The following is a 21,862-nucleotide window of genomic DNA, read 5'->3' as shown; positions in this document are numbered from 1 at the left end:
GGGAGCTCACGCTCAACTGCCAAGACCCACAAGGACTGCTTATTTCTTCAAGCATTTCAAGCAAGCACTAATGGCTACCTCTCACATAGCCGATGCGCTATCCCTCTCTACGAGTGTTGTGAGCTTACCATGATACCCAATTGAGTTGCTTCCTCTCTCAAACACTCTGATAGCTCCACGATTTTTGATGCAAGCTCAAGCATCCTCAAGCCTCTTCCTCCAAGCTCCATCCTCCATAGCCACACGTGAGACAAGAGAAGAGAGGAGATGGTGGAGGGCTTCACCTCCAAGATCTTTCACCCTCACACACTCACTCCCTCACTCACTCACTCACACTCCCTCCCTCAAGCACTCACAAGCAAGCAAGCAAGAGAAGAGAATGAGAGGAGAAGAAGAGTCCACTTTGCCACACACCAAAGAATGAGCTCTTCATTCACTTTTTAACTTTATATACAAAACCCTAAAGTCCTTTTGGGAGGTCATCCCTTTTTTTACATGACTGGCCACTAGGCCCTCTTTCCCATAGTCCTCCTATCTTTCTAGCTTCCTTTCCACCATCCATCTACCTTTATAATTTGTATAAGAGGGATCTTGGTACTCTTTTACAAAAAGTTTTTGGGGTGCCTTGCATTTAAGAATGCGCTTCTGCCTTTGATTTAGCTTGCACTTTTCCACTTTTTTTTCGCTTTCTTTTTGTGCTGAGATTAACATTATCCCCCTCCTAGCTTAGTGCTAGTCCCATGGCACTAATGTGGAGTGGTTGGGAGGAGGGATGGGTGTAGCCAGATGGATTTTTTGAGTTTGTATACAAGCCCTTGCGGGGGATGGTGTTGGGTGACCAGTCTTGAAATTGAAGATATAGTTGGTGCGGGTCCTTCCCTGACAGTGTGACTGAGAGTGGATTTGTCCCTTGAATATGGTGTTGGATGGATCTCCCTTCTTGCTGATGGAGGTTGCAATGACACGAGTGGAACTTGTCGTTTCCCCATTCCCTTCAAGTTGCATTATCTCTTCACCAATGTCTATTCAGAGTTCACCATTTGTACAGAAGGAAATTTGTATTCCTCATAAAATGAATTACATTGTGCCTCGTGCTTTCCTTGTTAGGGCCTGCAGAGGTACTCCTTCATTCTTGAGAGAGCCTTGCTGGATTATTCTGTGCTTATCGTCATCCTTGAGAGAGAATCCTTCATTCTTGACAGGATCCCCCTCATCCTTGAGAGGACCTCGTCAAGTAGGTGAAGCTCCATCTTTTGGTGAGCTTGCCTTGTCCTGCATTGTTCTAAATGAGCTTCTTCATTCACTTTTCGATTAGACTGCCTTGGTCTATATTTGATGTGTTTCATCTACATGGTGACATGTCATATAAGATGAACTCCCTCCTAGACAGGTGCTAGTTCTAGGACTCTTGCGGTTTTGAGTTGGTGAAGGTTCAGTGATTTAAAAGGGCGATTGTGTGAGTCGATGATGATGGTCTCGTAGGAATTGGTCTTGGGAAGAATCTATTGAACCAATTAAGGTGGTGGAAGCCGGGAGCGCATTGCATGGATGATAGGCCTCCAACGTTAGGGGTTGGAGTCTTGTTTGTATTTGAAAATAAAATAAGGTGCACTACCTAGGGGTGTGTTTGCTATGCCATGTGGTGCATTATGCTTGTGCTAGTGGAATTGGGAGTTGGGTCAAGTACCTGGGTGTTGTCCCCCACTTGAGGACCCAATTTGTGCATAAGGGAGGTGCGGTGCATGTATCTTAGGGTGATAGGTCTAACTATAGGCAAGTGTTACCTCCCTAGGTATGTCTTGCCCTTGAGGTGCCCAAAGCGTGCATAGTGGGGGATCAAAAATGGCTAGGAGGTAGGCTGAGTGAGGTCATCGAACGCCCCTAACTTGAGAACCCCTAGGTGCAGTGACTGTGGTCTCTCTGTAGCTCACTGCATCTTCGTGTGATTTCTCCTTCTATTTCCCTTCTCTTTGTTTTTTTTTTTGAGTTACATAGTCATGACAAAAGTTAGTCTTCATCGAAGTGAGGTGGAGATGGGGGCCTAAGAGATTTATTCAAGAATTGCCTACTCTACAAGTACCCTTTGAGGTTCAGGAAAACTTGTAGAGTGGCCATAGAAATAAATGGATGATTGCAACACGTAAAGTGGCTATCATTCATATCTTCAAATGAGGGAAGAGAAAAATGAAGGGAGAAGAGCAGCTTGCATCATCAATCGAGTCATGGCGCACCTATCTATGGCATTGGGATCAAAATAGTGGGTTGGAAGGCCACGTTCTTGTAGAATGGGATCTTGCCTAAGTAGTATTCTAAGTAGTCTAAGGTAATTGCATGTGGTGATGAAAGCATGGTCGGGGCAAGAGGAAAATTCATTTACAAAATGGACTATAGAGTCCTCCAAATCTTCGAGTGTGAAGACAAGGGCCTCTTCAAGCTTAGTACAATTAGCATTGTAGATTATAGGGAAGTCGTATCGGCCGTGGACATTAGGGTCAAAATCCACTCCTACTCTTCGAGGGTACGACATGAACGTGGGGTTATTCCACTTCCCAAGTGTCCATATTTACATCACAGATGTGCCTTCTCCATGTGGGTTGGCACTCATAGCCATGCACAGATCTAGGCACTTCAATAACTTTATCTTGCCAGAACTCGGTGTCTTCTATGCCCCACATGGTGGGGTTCTGCTCTCTTTCAACCAGCCACTTCTCCCTGAGTCTCCCTCCAATGTTAATCACTTCTTCCACCACCTTGATTAGCAGCCTCCTGCACAAGTTGGTGGGGAATTGAAAATTAAGATCAAAGGGTTTTCTAGCTATCTCCTGTTGTTCCCAGATTATCAGGTCAGTGTGGAAGCTTGCTGGAAAATTGTCCTGACTTGGTGGGATGAACGGAGATGGCCCCACAACCGGTTTAGCACCCAGTCTCCTTTGTGCTTCCTCTACCATCTTCTTCCTCTTTTCTTTGATTGCAACTTTTCTTTATGTGGGGGCATCTCGTTTTTTGTTGATCTTTTGGTTGTGGAGGGAAAGGAGGCTGTGGAACTAATTCTTCGCCTTGAGGTCCCAACTCAAAGCTCGGTCTAGCCCCTTCTCCTTGCTAGTCTGCTTGGGTTGCTTCCTTTGCAAACCCTATTGCACTTCTTTATTGTGGTGTCAAACCTACTTCTAATAGATACTTTATTGCTCTTCAAGGGTTAAGCTGACTCCCACATGTTGCGGTGGTATCTGTAGGCCTGCTCGTAGGGCTCTGCATGCAATCCCTAGCTTCTTTTTAATGGTGTCCACAACCTCTTCTTCCACTGTCTGAGTGACATCCAGCAAGGAGTTAAGGAAGGTGCATTGTTTGGTTTCAAAGGCCACTTGGGTGGCCTTTGCTCTGCTCCCAGTTATCTAGTACTTTTTCACTCTCTACATAAGCCAGACGACATGCCAAGGGTTTGACTCTCTTCTCATTGAGGTTTTCCCAGCCTTTAGCTCTCTTCTTTAATTCTTCATGGCCTTCCCCTTGCCTTCAAGCCAATATCATGAGCCTCTGTTCTTGGTCTTCAATTTCTATTTTGAGTCTCTATTGTTCCTCCTGTTCTAAGGCTGCCTCTTGTTTCAATTTTTCTATTTTTTTGTGCAATCTAAGGGTCTGCTCTTATCTCTATGCTTCGAATGTTGTAGTAGCATCCCTAAGATTTTCCATTTCTATCTATAGTTCTTTATATAGCTCTCCCAGATCCCCAATATTTTGCTACATCCTCATGAAGCTTTGTTTTTCTTCGGCCAACCTTGCTTTCCATCGTCCATTGTCTCCTTCCTTTATTCTGAGTGCTTCTCTTAGCTCATATATTTCTTTTTGGTGCATGGCCACCTATCTAGTTTTTTCCAGCTAGAAGGCAGCCACCGACTCCTTCTCAACTTCCAACTCAACCACTGCTATTCTCTTCTCCTCCTTAGATTTTTCTAACTGCAAGAACAGCTCTTTGACATATTCATTGTAGTCAGTAGTTGGCGTCATCATTGTAGAGATAGGAATTGTGGAGGTTTCCAGTCTTTGTCCTTTCGGGTCTTGTCTTGATTCGGCATCTGCTACTACCACTAGTCTCTTCTGCCCAATGGTTGTGGTTTTCCACTCTCCTCCCCTGTGTGAGTTCCTTATTAACAAAGTAATGCACCCAAGCCATGAGATTGCTGGCATCTATTGTGGCTGGGGTGCCTTGAGTGGGCCTTGCTGCTATGGTGGTGGGTATCAAGAGGGTTGGGATGGGATCGATACCTCTCCATCCTGTGCCTCCTTTATCGCTTCCCAAATAAGAGCAGTTAAGATTCCTCCAAACCCAATGAACAAGGCTTTGGCTAAAGGCTTCTTCCTCTCAACTCCCTTTGATGCTGGGGACTCTCCACCCGCCGGTCTACTTCCAAGATCTAGTGCTTTAGTGGATTGGTCAATGGTTTTCCGTGCATAGCCATTCCAATTCACCTCATCCAGCGAGTAAGCCACCATGCTCTCGAGGACGGACACGCTAATCCTATGCATAAGCAAGTTGTACCTTTGGCTAGAGAAGAGGGAATGGATCACCTTTGTCTGCAATTTGACCTCTGAGTTGGGGATGTCTTGGATGCTTATGCCATCATTTCTCAAGACGTCCTCCTTTTTCATCTTCAATGTGGCATAAACATCTCTCTTTTGCCTCTTTTCCACCTTTGGTTCCATCTTTAGACTCCTCCTCAATTGTCTTTTACTTAAGTCCTAGCGCCTTCTCTACCAAGGCCTTACTGAGTGGGATCTGCACTTGCTTGGTTCCTTCTCTACTCCCCACAATTACTATCCCACACTCCTTGTTAGGGTCATATGTCCTCAAGAATTCCACACACTTAATGTAGTCCCGCCAAACTTTTCGATGTACTTGGTGAGGTTGCACTGCTCTACAACCCTCTTGCAAGCCTCCTCATTGGCCACCACCCCTTCGATGTTGTGAATGCTCCTGAATTTGAGCTAGGTGTAGGCCTAGTTTTCAAGGGAAAGGCTATACTTTGCCCTTTCCTCTTCCGTGAAGGGAAGGCGATGGCTCGTCGGTCTTGCTGTGACATCTTTAGCTCCTATCATGAACCATGGTTCACCATTAGTGCTCCATGCTTTGCTAAATTGAAACGTTTTTAGTACAGAGCTAGACTTTCCCTTCAAGCTTTATTTCAAAATTTTGTGACATTTTCCTCAATCGCGAGTTAATGTTTTCCTTCCTTTTCTATTCTTAGGTGTGAATTGAGGCTTTTAAGGTATGTTTTTCCTTTTCTTGGTTTCTTGTGTAGTTTTCCTTCCTTTTTTGTTCTTAGGTGTGGATTGAGGCTTTTAAGATATGTTTTTCCTTTTCTTGGTTCCTTGTGTGGTTGATTTGATTTTGATTCACCTTACCCCCTCCCCCTTGGAATTGAGAAGAATCATTCCTAGGATTGAAGGTTAGAGAGTAGAGGGCGTCCAGTGCATGGGTCTAGTGTTTTACTTTTGCATGAGCCAAGCATAGAAGTTTGGATTATATTCCATATGAGCGTATCAGTCCATGTTGAAGGTTTGGATGCCTACCTGGGTGATGTAAGTAAGGACATTGAGCAAGAAGTCACCGAAGTCTACGCAAGTAGCAATGTGCAGTTCCTCCTCGGTGAGGATGCGATCTAAGTAGGGGTGTCCTTGAATGTGTTCTTCCATGGGTCGGTCACGAATGGTCGTCAATACCCTATAAGAGGTTGGGGCAACATAAGTTGGGTCGTACTTCAATGTTTTGATGGGGCATTATTGCTCATCATTTGTCATTATCGGACATCCTTTGAGCTCCCATTGAAGGCGAAGAGCATACCATTTCCTCAAGAAAGGGGAGTCACTGGTGTCAGCAAGTTGTTTCAAGTCTCCTATCTCTTGATCATGGGTATAAGCTGTGCGCTTGTCATATGAGGTGATGAGGGATTATTTCTACGCTTGTTTGTGGGAAACATCGGTGGCAATCAGCTCCTCAGCTACCTCGGAAGCCTTGACAAACACAAATTTTGATTCTTCCCAAGAACAAGGGAGTATCCGTACTTCCATCGCTATAGGCTTGTCCAAGAGTCCCAAGTCTAAGCGGTCATAGCTTTTAGCAAGGGACATGACGGTGGCATCTAAGCATCTAAGGCAGATAACCAAGTCATGCTCTATGTTCTCCGCTAAGTCCAGGGCCACAGTCAAAATCCTAGCTCATAAGAAGGTCTAAGGCCGGCGAGGGTGGTTGGGGTTTGATAGTACTAGAGAGTTAAGTAGCAGCTGCAGTTGATGGTGGCCGCTTTGGTTGTTCCTGAGCTTGCGGTTGGACCTTTTGTACAGTAGGCTAGGATGTGGCTACTGATGGTGCACTACAACATTCTTTCGGGTGGCATTCCATGAGTTGTAGGACTAGTCATGGCATGTGTGCGAGTAGTAGGCTATGGTTTGGGTCGATAAACTCACTCATTTTTCATTGGTTTGTGTGTTTGCAATTCTGAAGGCTTTGAATCCAAAGGCTTTTGCGGCCTTGGCCTTAGATGTGTCATGTAGGCTTGAGTGGTCAAGCTTGAGGGCGGCATTTGATTAGTACCTTTGGCCATTTTGGCTTTAGGCATCCATATCCAGGCATTACCCTCATAATAGCCTTGCGCTTGCAATAGGGTCTTGAGGACCCACCGCAGCTAACCGTATGTCGATGTCTATAGTTGCATCTTGACATCCTAGGGCGTGAGGTCGGGTTCTTAGCCTTGCCGGGTTGTGGGTATCCACTCCTATGTGGCGGTCCTTGCAGTTTAGGCATCCATTGAAGCTTTGTCTCATGGGCCTTAGCTTTGACTTCAGTGATTTTATGGTCTTGAGGCTTGGTAGGTTGTGACAAAGCACTACCCCCTTCCTTAAACTTGGTGGCAGGTTTCTCTGCTAGTGGCTTTGCGGACTTGGAAGGAGTCACGCAGCCCTTGCTGAAAATTGCAACTATGCGGATGCTGCCCATGGCTAGTGGATATGTTGTGACTCATACTCTACATTACAATGATATTGCTTCTTAAAGGTTCATCCTAACAGTGACTTCATGCCTACATCTTCAATGTTTGGCAACACATAGAAGATCATCGGCATGCTTTCAAACTCAATAGAAACTGCAACCTTGCACTTTTCCAAGAGTACATATGATCGGCCCCCATATGGGCTGAGTTTAGCATTAGTGAGATATAAATGTGGTTTCCCAATTTGGGTCCAATGATCATGTGTTAAGACATTAAAGTCAGCTCCCTCGTCGATCAATGCATTGAAGGTGCATGTGTGCTTGGCAGTGACTGTTATGCTTAAGTAAGCCAGTTCGATAGCTTCCTCATCCTCATCGTCCATCTTAGTGATAGTGGCTACTCGTACATTGATAGGGAACTCTAGCATTGGAGGCTCATGCAGTGCGTGCATGGGAGGATAGTACTTCTTTATGTAGCTACCATTGAAGAAGCATGTGCCCTCACCTTCCAGGGTTTCGAGTTCTACATTTCCAATTTGGTTGATGGCCCAAACTTTGAAAGGTCCTAACCCCCTAAACTTCATTTTCTTTTTGTGTCCCTTGACTTAATACAATAGTACTAAGTTGCCATGTTCAAAGTCTCGCTGCTTGATATGCTTGTCAAACCAGCTTTTGCGTCTTGCCTTCTCGCATATTAGCACATGGGTGACTAGAAGTCGAGTTTTCGATAAGCGCATTCCACCCATGCCTCCTTCCCATCCCATCTCTCTTGAAGGGCTATCCTCAGGCTAGGGACGAATAACTCTAAGGGCAAAATTACCTTAGTTCCATAGGTTGGGAGTCTAACCCACAGCCATGCGATAGGCCCACAAGGCCGCCATCAACTTGTTATCCCAATCATTGCGCGTGAAGCAAAAACTACCTTGGTTAGGACGTTCAACCTGATTTTATTTGTGGATTTGGCTTGGTTGTTTGCCTAAGGGTAATAAGGCAAAGATTTCCGATGGATGATTAGGAAGGTGGATAGGAGACGAGCTATCACTTTGTTGATGAAGTGTGTGCCTTGGTCACTAACAAGTTCGATGGGGCAACCGAATCATGAGATCACTTGCTCCCATAAGAACTTGGCAGTGGTCCTAGTGTCATTTTTTCTCATAGTGCATGCTTCTGCCCATTTCGTTAGATAATTGGTGGCGACAATGATGTACTTAGCTTGTGAATACTGTGCCATGGGACTAATGGGTCCGATCAAGTCAATCCCCCATTTCTCAAAGGGTTGTTGTGTAATGATTAGGATTACCTCCATGTGATCCTTACAATGAATAGGAACCTTAGTCCATTGGCACTCATCGCAATGCTTCACAAATCATGCTACATCTCGGAAAAGAGTAGGCCACCATAGCTAGGACTACAGCACCTTGCGGGCTATCGTGCCTTCACTAAAGTGTCCTCCTGTGATCCCAGCATGTGTCTATGTGAGTATGTCATGCATTTCATGCTCACACACGCATCTATGTAGCAACTTATCTTGCCCCAATCTATAGAACTGGCCTGCTATCAAACTAATAGGATTGGATCTTCAAGATGAGTTGCTTGAGCTAGGCCTTTTCTATTAATCATTCAGGTAGTCTGTGCTCAAGTACTTGGACTATGTCATCTGCCCAATATGGCATCATGTCGACTCTAAATAAATCTCTTTCTGTTAGAATATCAAGCTCCGTTACTCTTCAGCCAATCTATCTTTATGTGTGTGACCAACATTAGCTCGATACAACTGTACACGTGTGTGACATTCAATAAGTCGGTGACTCAACCATAGTTAGTCTTGGTTAGTCATACATATGTGTGTAAGTCTCTTTCAGATAGTATGATGAAAGAATAATGAAAGAAGAACAACAATGAGCTGAGGCTCATCTTTCGCTTCACTCTGTCTCTCTTCCTTTCTTCCAACATGGTATGAGAGCTTGAACGCCTGAAGCCCGAAGGTTTGGCAGTGGTGGCCATTTGACATCAAGACATCAGATCATCTGAAGAAAACATCATCAAAGGAGACTATGCCTGCAACCCGTTTTTCCGCAGAAGCTATATCTTGCTATAGAAATGATTTTTGGAGAAACGGCTCACGATTCTTGACCATTTTGACATGGTCTACAACTTTGCAAAAGAAAGTTTTTTCAAATTCCTCTCACAGATTTTGAGATATTCAGCACAAACCTGTGCAAACTGGTTGTTTACTATAGTAAACAGCATGTGATTCCAGGGCATTGGTGTCATTCATCCTAACAATATATATGCCCTTATTATCATGCATTTGAGCATGATATTGGAGTGTTAAATGCTCAGTTTTGGAGCTTATTTGCAGGCTAGAAATAGTGAATTGGTTGTTGTCCTGAATTTGGAAACAATATACCTACAGGGTTGAAGTATATGTGATGCTTATTTGCTACTACTGACAAATGCTTGGATCATACCACTTGAATGATAGATGCTTTTTGAGATATTGTGAGTGCTAAAAGTCCAAAGTTTGGACTAATTTGTTGTTGTTTATACCAAGGTATTGACTGGTTATTGTCTGCAGGAAGGATACCTATCATCTTCACTTGACATACATGCAATATATTCTGACCAGTTGGACATGTATCAACTTTTGCATAAAGTGGCAATTGAATGAGATGTTTTGGGGCTGTTTTGAGGTTTGAATACTCTTGTTTTAACAGAGAAAATATTGTTGGTTATACTATGGGCTAGCTATATTTGGTACTGCTGCTTACATACATTACAAACATTGATACTTGTATGGACATTGTTTGTTGCTGGGATGTTTTGCCACTACCATAGAATGTTTTGAACTTATTTGAGCTTGGTTTATGCTCAATTGACTATGTTTTTTCATTGTTGGAATACAGTTTACAGCAAGCAGCTTGTTAGGAAAATTGTCCTGAATTGCAGGAAACAGTCCTGAATAGCAGGAAACTAGTCCTGAACTATAGGAAAAGGAGTCATACTTACAAGTTGTATACATCATTGAACACCTAAGCCTAAATACCTAAGCCGCAACTATGGAAAATGCTCAAGGCACTGAAAATATCACTCAAATTGTGGGAGAAAAGTTGGACAACAAAAATTTTGCTTTATGGAAGTTCCGTATGAAGAATTTTTTGGTTGGCAGAGGTTATTGGGATTTATGTACAGATGATGAGGCTGAACCTGAAATGCATGAAAGGAATATGACAAATGATCAGAAAATGGCTCATTAGCTATGGACTGAGAGAGCATGCAAAGTGTTACATTGGTTTTCCTTATGTATATCAGATGCTATGGTTATACAGATTACTAGATGCAGTTCCCCAAAGGATGCATGGGATATACTCATGAAGAATTATGGAAATGAAACACATGCAAGAAAGATTCAACTAAAGCAACAGTTTAATAACATGTCTAGGAATGGCAGAAGCATTCAAGCCTACACTACAAAGATCAACAACATAGCGGATCAGCTTGCCACCATTGGATCTTTAGTGTCTGAGGATGATATGATTGCAGTGACATTGAATGGACTTAGCAAAGAGTATAAAGCATTTGATACATCTATTTTTGTGAGAGTTGAATCCCCTGATTGGGATGAGCTGATTGCTTTACTGCTGCATGAGGAAGTTAAGCTTGGGCTGAATACACGTTCTAGTACATCTCAAAGCAAAGACAATGTTCGTTACTCTAGCTAGTGTGGTAGAGGCGGCAGAGGCCGTGGCTCTTTTCAAGGTCAAGAAGACACTCGAAACACTTATGGACAGCATCAGCAAAATGCCTGGCATGGCACAAATACATAGGGCTAGAGGAAGGGGGAGATCACCCCATGGTAGAGGTGGTGGATCTGGTTCATGGCAGTCAAATGATCAGTCAAATAGAGGTAAGGACTATCATTACTATGGCAGATATGGACACATTGCAAAGGATTGTTACAAGAAGCAAGGAGATATGAAGGCAAAGGGCAAACAGCATGGACACTATGCATCTTCTAGTAGTGCTCATGATGAGCATGTTGACAAATTGTTTGCCATGCAGCATGTGTCTAAGAATGCATCTAGGTAGAACAAAGATGAGAGATGGTACATTGATTCAGGGGCTTCAAATCATATGACACCCCATGGAGAGTGGTTTGATGAGATGGTTGTAGGTTCACATGGTTATGTGTGTATTGGGGATGACACCCAACATGACATTCAGCACACAAGAATTGTTGCGTTGTTGATGTCTGATGGCAAGAAAAAGAGCCTACAGGATGTACTATATGTACCTATAATAACCAAGAATCTTTTGTTAGTTGGATAGATGGCAGAACAGAATCTGCATGTGAGATTTAATAGAGATGGATGCTTTGTTGAAGAATATAGTAATGGCTGCAAATTGATTGCTAGAGGCCAAAATATGGTAGAATGTTTACTCTTGATGCGTCAATTCCAAAATTGAAAGCAGCCATGTTTGCACATGATGATGGTGCTACACAGCATGTTGAGATATGGCATAAGTGGATTGGCCATGTGACTGTACAAAAGCTTAAATCTATGCAGTAGAAGGAGTTTGTGCTTGGACTACCTATGTTCAAGTATCATGACTTTGGACATGTATGTGATATATGTCAGTTTGGAAAGCAAGCACATTTTCCATTTATGAGACATGTATGGAATAGCTCACGACCCTTGCAATTGGTACATTCAGATGTATAGGGTCCGTCTCATAATGCTTCATTTGGTGGTGCTCGTTACTATGTATCCTTCGTTGATGATTTTAGCATGTATACTTGGCTTTACATACTGAAACATAAGGATGATGTGTTTGATGCATTCAAGGACTTCAAGAAGCATGTTGAAAATGAGTTGAGCTGTAAAATTTCATCTCTTAGATCAGATGGAGGTGGAGGATATATCTCTTATTACTTTGACAGGTACCTTGCTAAACATGGGATCAGAAACAGTTAACTTGCAGTTATACACTGCAGTAAAATAGTGTAGTAGAAAGGGAAAATAGGGTACTGATGGAATCGGAAAGAGCTATTTTGAATGAGAAGAGTTTGCCAAATGGTTATTGGGCTAAAGCAGTAGTGGTTGTTGTCTATGTGTTGAATAGAACCCCTACAGCAAGGATTCATGATGTAACTCCATATAAGAGGCTGTATGGTCATAAGCCTGACACCATATGAGAGGTTGTATGGTCATAAGCCTGACATTTCACACTTGAAGGTATTTGGCAGCATTGCATATGTGCATGTTCCTAATGAAAAGAGGAAGAAATTGGATCCTAAAGCTATCAAGAGTGTGTTCCTTGGTTATACACAAGACCGGAAAGCTGACAAGTATTATGTACTATCTACACATGAGACATTGATTAGCAGAGATGTTGTTTTTTATGAGTTGGCATCGTGGTATGGTAATCCAGTTTTAGTGGCTACTGATGGATCAGACAACACTAGTAATGCTAAAAATACACCTATAGTAAGTACATCTATGAGTGGTTCTATAGGTGATGAGTCACCTATAGTAAGTCCTTGGTCAAGACGCTTGCAGAGTCATACTCCTACGTCCACTGACACGGATATGTCAGTGAGGGGGAGATTGGATAAGGGAAAAGAAAAGATGCTTGAGGATGTGACAGGTCCACTTACAGCAGGCTATGAGTCATCCAACAGTGATAGTTTCGATAGTGAGTTGGAATTCCATCTGTTATGATGCCTGGAGCAAGGCAGAGTCATTATGTACCGCCTCATGATAGGCAAGCTCAAAGTGAAAAACAATTACGGAGATCTAAGAGAGTTAGAAAACCAGTTGATAGGTTTACATACACTGGTTATTTAGCCTGCCATTATGCATATATGGCTAGTGTGACAGGTTACAAAGAACCTACAAAGTTTGATGATGCAGTTACAAATGATAATTGGTGTGCTGCCATGGATGAGGAGTATGCAGCCCTGGCTGAAAATGAGACATGGGAATCGGTTGAGTTGCCTGAAGGCAAAGTCTCCATCAGCTACAAATGGGTGCACAAGGTTAAGTGCAAGTCAGATGGTTCATTAGAATGCTATAAGGTGTTAACCCCAACACGAAGAAAGCAAAAGGAAATAAAAAGACGCAGGGCAAAGGCAGAAAAAAGGTAGCCTGATTGAAGAAAGAATAGGAGAAAAGGCCAAAAACGCAAGGGAAACCTTAAAAGTCCAAGGCAAATGCAAAAGGAGAAAGTCGCATTTTAAAATAAAAAGGCGCACCCTGAAATCTTGTAAAACAGCGCCGGGCTCTCACCCGTGCAATTTGTAAATGTAGACGGGCAGTGGAAAGGAATCTAGGAAGATAGAATGACAATGGGAAAAAGGGCTAGGCTATGACCGGCCATGTAAAAAAGAGGACAAGGGGATGACCGCCCAAAAGGGATTTAGGGTTTTGTATATAAAGTTGAAAAGTGAATGAGAAGCTCATTCTTGTGTGTGGCCAAAAGTAGCTCTCCTCTTCTTCTTCTTCTTGATTGCTTGAGCTTGTGCTTGAGAGAGGGAGTGTGAGAGTGTGAAGGAGTGAGTGTGTGAGGGTGAGGGACCGTGGGGTGGAGAAGCTCTCCATCTTCTCCTCTCTTCTTCTCTTCTCTTCTCTTCTCTTCTCTTCTCTTCTCTTCTCTTGCTCGCGGCAATGGAGCTTGGAGCTTGGAGAGGGAGGATTGAGCTTGCTTGAAGCTTGCACTTGGATCGTGGAGCTACCGGAGTGCGCGGGAGAGGAGGTAACTCAAACGGCACGGAGCTAAGCTCACTACACCCGTAGATATGGATGGCGCGTCGGTTATGTGAGAGGTAGCCATTAGTGCTCGGCTTGGAACGCTTGAACAATAAGTGGTCCGTGGGTCTTGGCGGTTGAGTGAAAGCTCCCACATTTTGGTTCCATTGCCGGGACCAACGGATTCAAGCCTTGAGCGCTTGTGCACTTTGAATCGAGCATCAAAGTAAGGGTTTCCCCGAACTGGTGCTTGAGATAGGTAGGAAGTGAGGGGGTTGAAGATGGTATTTGATCTCCTTGGCAAGTAGGTTTGTTGTTTTGTTTGAGGTTTATGTTGTGAGATGGAGTAGTGTAGGTATTTAGTTTGTGATTTAGATGCATTAGAGTAGGAGAAAACAAAGAAAAACAAAGAAGAACAAGCATCAGGGTTTCTACTATCATAACAGGGCATGAGGGTTTGATTCGTTTGCCGATTTGTATTTTGGAGTTTATTGGCTATTCCAGGTATATACAACTCTTCCCCTCCATCCATAGCTTTGATCTGGAGGTGTATGTGACAGGCCGTGACCTGAATCATGCGATTCGGGCGATTTATTGTTGCGCCGGCAAAAAATACGCCGCGCTCGGAGTGTCCGAGTGACGGCAATTCTGGACCGAGTCCCAGAATCGGCCCTCGGCCCACTACCACTCGGACCACTTGACTCGGCCCAGCCAACTCGGCCCATTCGGCCCTCAGCCCACACCAATTCAGCCCTCGACCCAGACTAATTCAGCCCTCGGCCCACTACCACTCGAACCACTTGACTCGGCCTGGCCGACTCGGCCCAAAAACTCATTCGGCCCGTCCAAGCAACCCACTCGGCCTGACCAACTCGGTCCTCGGACATCCAGATTCGAACTCGCCGAATTTGACATTTGGACCAATCACATTTGGCCCTTCCTACTTGGCCCTCGGACAGTCCGAATCGGGCATTCGTCCCCTGTAATTTGGACCTGTTGGGCCGAATTTAGATTTTCTCAAATTTTAACCTGAAGACAATGAAATTAATCGAGAAACCATACAGAGCCGAAACCATATCATAGATCGATCACTGGGCTGAAACTTAGAGAAAATAGTTCAAATTTTGGCTATAAACGGTCCTCCAAATTGCGCATGGTGTTTACCGTAACGGCCCTGCGGGCCGGGGGGACTGCCCCCCCGGACCCCCGCAGAGGGGGCTCTGCCCCCTCCGCACCTCCCCCAAGTAGGTTGGAGAGAAAACGGGCGTCGTGACAAGTCCTCCAAATTAGACCCTAGTGTAGTAATGGCTCTACACGAGCATGGATTCTCACTTGCAAAAGAGCAACCAAAAGCCCGTACCCGAATAGAGACAAAGAAAGACCCTAGAACCTCAATGGGCCAATCTAGCCATCAAGGGCAAAAAGGCCACACCACGAGAACACAAAGACATTGTGTTCAGACCATGTCTAGTCAGAGTGAAATGCAACATCAGCAAGCTACAAATGCCAAGATGACTAGACATGACACTCTTGATGAGAGATGTACCTTGAGAAACACTGCACAAACAACCCAAGACATTGGTGGAGAATCCACGTCTGGTCATGCAGTTGGGGACTCGAGGGCATTTGTTAGAAGGCTTAAATTTACAAGCCAAGACCAAGAAGATGAAGACATACTACCACTTGCTTATCTTAGGGTCAAACTCACCGCAGAAAGAGAGCATAGTGCTGATGCTCTCATTGATGAAGGAGCAGATTTCAATATCTTGACTTACGAAGCATGGACTCTACTAGGTCAACCAGAGCTCAAACCGACTGATGCAACTCTTAACCCTTACGGGGAACACCCACCACAAGCACTTCTAGGGAAGTGCAGAATCCTTGTAACTATTGAAACAGAAAGCTTGCCAATCCTGTTCTATGTTCCTCCAAATAGCGAGAATTGTGGAAAGGAAATCCTCCTAGGAAGGCCCTTCAAAAAGGCAACGGTGTGAAGCCGACTATATAGCATAGAGGATACACCTAACACTACCAAGTGTGAGGATAATCACGACTTTTAGCAAGGGTGACCTCACCAAACCTCGAGGGAAGGGAAACGAGCATTCTGACATACCAAGCAAGACTAGTAATGAGAGCAAGGAGTTGTTGAAAGAGTTGATACAAGCGCAGGTTGAACGGAGAGAACCAGTGAGTGAGGCCATACTTGAGACAAAAAGGTTAGGAGACAAGGCCAAGGATAGGGTTTGAACTCACAAATATCGTAGAAGACCATGAAAGAAGCCCAAGCCTTATAGGCGAAGGCATCGAAGGAGAGCTAGCACAACACCACGATGGATATCCAAGGCGTTGCTTCGTGCTCAAGGATATTATGCAGGCAACCGATGGATTTGGGTACCAAAACCCCCTGCTAAACCACCTCTGTTAGATGCCTAAATTATATCAAAAGCAAAGAGGCATAGGAGGAAACCTAAATGAAAATCCAAGTCTCGAACCAAAAATATGGGAGTGATTGAGCCCCACACGATTGAAGTCAAGAAACCAAACATGACCTATCAAAAAGTGGATCCTCAATCTAGCGTGCTTAGCAAGCAGATATCAAAGGTAACTGTCGAGTGTACACTAGGTCCACTAGTGCCCAGGGAGCCTTTGACTTTCCAAGAGGATAATAAGCACCACATGCACAACATTGCGCATGATAAGGCTGATTGCTCAACAAAGCTAATGATAGAATCGTCTAACAATCACGAGCAGATTCTCCAGTCAGTGCCAAGCCCACGTATGAATCCCAAATCTCCTACATCCTTTTCACCTAAATGGACACGAGAAGCACGGCAGCAGCATCCTCGTGCCACTGCTCAACCTACACAAGTGAATGTGCAAAGGGCAACAAAAGGCATGACCACTTATGACCTACCTAAGGACTTGACACCGCAGTCTACCAATGGTAGCCAGTCCACTAAACTAGCTGCTACTACTTCCAATCAGGGATCACAGCACTCATAGCCCTTGGCTGTGACAATGCCCCTTGTGGAATGTGTCCTTAGTAGTTTACCTATAGAGGAGGTGTCGCAACCAAATCCCTCGACAACTCCAGCACTTTCAAAGTGCCTAAAGCCTAGGCTGGAGGAGTTAAACACAAGGGAGTTGGCTGAAGAGCTAGACTCTCCGAAAAGGGAGGTAGTTGTGCTCTCACAACCTAGCAAGGCTCTTCAACAGGCCATGGCCATATCCCATAAGGACACACTAGAGAAAGAGAATGCTCAGGCCCAACCAAGCACATCAACAGTTGACCTAGTCCAGGGTCCTGATTCGTTGAGTTATGCACCTTCACTAACCAAGAAAAAGAGGAGGAAACAGCGAAAACAACAACAATTGCAGGTGGTTGCGGACCCCAAGGACATTGGGACGAAGAGTGCTAGAGAGCTGATGAATAAAGCATCGACTCCACCCACCAATGGACCCATTGACACCTCTCCTAATAGCGGTGAAACCTCATACACATCCATGTGTTCTGAAAAATCAAAGCAGCTATTACCATCAATAGTTTCTTGCAATACTCAATCCACCGACAATGGAACTCGCATTGACCAATCAAGAGTGGATACAACACTGTCACAACAGGGTGACAAGTCTATACCAGTCACATCCGAGGAGAACCATGACAAAATAGCAGCAAAACCTCAGGAAAAACACACAATCCCTAGAGCATGAGCAATCCTAGCATTGACCAATCTTGCTCAATTAGGCCTGAACCCCCAGCTATGCTAAAGCCTAGACAAACTCCTAGAACCTTGCATGAGATGGCAACCGAGCAAGCCCTCATTGAACATAGAAGTATCGCAGAATGCTTAGCTGAGTTGGATGCTAAGCTCAAGGTGTTCGCACGAGTCTACGTCCTTACGGACGTGGGCACAATCCCCAAGGAGCAACTTGGAGATTACTTGCCCTTTCCTCTATCCTGGGAAGAGCAAGAACATCTTAACGAGCACTACGATAGGCTCCTGCATGAACACATGTGACTCATCTCTGACGAGGAGGCTAACGAACTGCACTTAACCATCACGTTCAATGAAGTGCTATGCCAACCGAATCTCGTGGACCTAGAGCAACTAAAGCGACTGTCAACAGGCCGAAGTCAATTTGAACAGCGTTGGTGTGAAAACCGCATTGTAATGGTCGAACTAGGGGCTCAGATCATGACAGTCTCAGAGGAGCGATTGGCCAAATGGCGGTCTCAAAGAGACCCAACCTATGTGGCACCAACTTCCCTTCGAGTGTGCTGACTGCCATTCGTGGTACGGACTTAGCTGGTACTAGCCACGCTCTGTTTGATAAGGTTCTCACTGAGGAGGAGTTACATATTGCTAGTAGACTGGGACAAGGTTCCATGCTACTCGATGTGGCAAAATATCTATTGGTATTGAGTAAGCTGCCACGAATACTAGATGCGTGTGCCATGCTCCAGTACAACCCTGAGTTCTACAATTGGTTTCTATCCTCGTGAGGTGACATGGATTGGTATATGAATATATATAGATGTATATATAAACAATGATTTTTGTGTCACCCTGTATAGATACTATCAACACACACAAGCAATGATAGTCAAGCGCAGGGAGAAGAGTTGGGTTTGACAGGCTAAGCTCCTCAGGTCCTCCTCTCATCACACTTTTAAAAGTCGATTGACCATTCCCACCTCCAAGTGAAGGGCATGCAACCCTCATTACCGCCATAGGAAGCCTTGACCAACAACTTTGATGGTGTAGACGGAGTATTGTCCCTTTCTATACACCTTTTTCCCTTTCTGGTCTATCCTTTCGAGGAGGAGCCCTGCCTAAATCCATGACCGCCAGCCGAGGTAACTCGGTGTGAACCAAGATCTACTAATGGCAGGAGGCTAAATATACATCACGAAGGCCATCCCTCTACAATAAGCACTGCATGCCCCACCCCTCCCCTTCTCGTCCTATGCGCTTGATAATCTGCACTATAATCCCTTACATATGAATGGTCTTATCATGTGACAAATCCTAATCCTTGATTCGCATCTTACAGGCCCCCCGCAAGGAAAACATGGAGAACCAAGGGCAGCTAGCTTGCAAGGACGCTCTCCGCAGTCGAGGGGAACATGCAGCACATGCCCCTCTGCCAGTGCGCTACGTGCCCACGCTTAAAAGGTACGCCAAGAAACGCGGCCCCAAGTGACACCGCCCCAGATGAAGGCCGAAGAATCCGCGGGCCAGGGGAGCGGACGCTCAGGGAGGCACACAAAATGTGGCAACACCGGTTGCATAGACCCCCAACGCACACTCGGGAACCAGGTGCTCACGAAGTGACAAGGCAGCCTGGGACAAGAAAGACTTTAATGAACTGTTTAAAGACATTTTGGAAACGGTCGCGGCCGAGACTACACCATTCATGTCCCAGCCGACATGTTTCCTGCCCAACCTCACGGGAGCCCCGCACCAGCACCGCCCCAATCGCTTAGCCAACTGGATTCATCCCGCCTAGTACCTATCGATTAAGCCCCTATGCTGTACAAGTAGCTTGGCAAGTCATCATGCCATAACTTTTTGTTTTTTATGAGTAAAGGGGCAAGATCCCCACTTGTACACACTCCTTCACCTACCGTTAATGTATGCGACCTTAACAAGTAATGGGATAGGCATCATAGCATTCTGAAAAAATTATGTCTTAACATGATTGCATTTGTTTGATGTACTTAATGCAAGCGAGCATGTACTCTCACAAAGTGACAAGTTGATGCAGAATGACACAGGTCAATGTCTAGAAGCGTTTAATATCCAAGTCACCACAAGACCACCAACCCCACAAAAAACCATTATGGAGGAAGTGACAGGAATACCAAGAAACAACAGCCATGACGGAAGTGCCACTAGATGAGAACCCAAGGACACCTCTGCAGAAAAAGCACATATTGCGACTGAGCATGGCCAAAGCATAATCATCGATTACCTCCTCCTTTTTGGCCAAACTCTATGTTCGGGCAGGAGCCACACTCTCAACAAGGGCGAACGTCTCTTCGTCATCTAGGATTCAATTCGCAAGACGCTCTGCCCTTGTCCATGCACAGCTCACTCCAAGTGCTACCTCAATTATTCGATGTCTCACATGTTACAAAGAGGTTTGCAAAATCTCAAGTGTTTCTCTTCATCTCAACAATAGTTCCTCTAGTATCAAGGCTGGTGACACAATCATCTCTGTAATATCAATTCTTCATAGCCTTTGAATCCCAACATTTCTCAATCCAAATGAAAGGCTAACAGCCTCAATGTATGGCATTGATTGTATTCATTTTTTCCACCAAAAAAAAAAAAAAAAAAGAAGAAAGAAAGAAAGAAAGTAAAGAAAATGAGAAAAAGAAAAAAAAAAGAAAAAGAAAAAGAAAAAGAAAAAAAAGAAAAAAAAAGCACACACGATCACAGCACCACACCTAGGGGTCCTCAAATTAGGTACGTCCAGTGACCTTGGTTGGCTGGCTCCATCCCTAATCCTCTAGCCCTTTGTACATCCCCCACAATTGTTCAGGGCACATTAAAGGCAGGACATACCTAGGGAGCTCGCCTCGCCTATGGTTAGTAGACCTGTCACCCTGAACCACTTGCACAATTCTTTTGCACTCCGTCTCAATGCCATTACAATCAACATTGGTAAGCAAGGCATGAAAGACAATGGAAAAGTACACCATACTTTTCAAGCACTACAAGTAGCCACTAGCTACCAAAAGCTAAGCCATCAAAGAGCTCAATTACGCTACATTGCCTTGGCACGACCATAATGATGTCTCAAGCAATCTTCCAGTGTACTCTTCATCTTCATCGATAAATTTTTCCATCAACTTAGCCCCTTGCTTCACTGACCCATTGCTATACAAGGAACTAGGCTGACAATCTTCTAACTAAGTAATATCTAAGTATGCACAAGCACTCACATAATACCTGCACCGAAGTATATACACTGTTTGGGTCCTCAAGTGCAGGACAATACTCTCAGCTTGCTTAGAGTTCGACCTGTCTCCCAAACTAATTGCACTATGTCTTGTGCACAATAGAGAAGACTAGCACTACCCTTAGGGAGAGACCACATGAGAGGTTTTCAATTGCAGGTATTGACGACTCCAATGAAAGTGTCATTCGCTCTTCATCAACACCCAACTCTGAATGCTTATCCCTTACCATCCGACAAGCCCGCAAAGAATCGTCATTTACAGAATCCCCAACAAACCAACACTTGTGCTGGCCATCAATGCAATCCCCAACACAGAATAGCCCTACCACCAACTCCAACAACCTTCCACCAGCCACCTTGGCCACCAACAGGCCCCCAGGACCTTCTGTCACACTACCACCAACACTCCTCCACGGAAACCACAGGCGTCCTTGTCACCCACGTCTTCGGTGCATGCTAAACGCTTGCTACCTACGACGGTGAGTGCCATGGGACTGGCACTCGTCTAGGAGGGGGGTAATGTTAACCCCAACACGAAGAAAGCAAAAGGAAATAAAAAGACGCAAGGCAAAGGCGGCTAAAAGGTAGCCCGATTGAAGAAAGAATAGGAGAAAAGGCCAAAAGTGTAAGGGCAACCTTAAAAGTCCAAGGCAAATGCAAAAGGGGAAAGGTGCATTTTAAAATTAAAAGGCGCACCCTGAAATCTTGTAAAAGAGCGACGGGCTCTCACCCGTGCAATTTGTAAATGTAGACAGGCGGTGGAAAGGAATCTAGGAAGATAGAAGGACAATGGGAAAAAGGGCCTAGGCTACGACCGGCCAAGTGAAAAAGAGGACAAGGGCCCAAAAGGGATTTAGAGTTTTGTATATAAAGTTGAAAAGTGAATGAGAAGCTCATTCTTGTGTGTGGCCAAAAGTAGCTCTCCTCTTCTTATTCTTCTTCTTATTCTTGCTTGCTTGAGCTTGTGCTTGAGAGAGGGAGTATGAGAGTGTGAGGGAGTGAGTGTGTGAGGGTGAGGGACCGTGGGGTGGAGAAGCTCTCCATCTTCTCCTCTCTTCTTCTCTTCTCTTCTCTTCTCTTCTCTTCTCTTCTCTTCTCTTGCTCGTGGCAATGGAGCTTGGAGCTTGGAGCGGGAGGATCGAGCTTGCTTGAAGCTTGCACT

Source organism: Lygodium microphyllum, chromosome 25 (genome assembly GCF_053477565.2).
Source record: "Lygodium microphyllum isolate KBCC chromosome 25, Lygodium_microphyllum_v1.1.10, whole genome shotgun sequence".
Classification (NCBI taxonomy): Eukaryota; Viridiplantae; Streptophyta; class Polypodiopsida; order Schizaeales; family Lygodiaceae; genus Lygodium; species Lygodium microphyllum.
Note: the sequence above shows the minus strand (reverse complement) of the source record.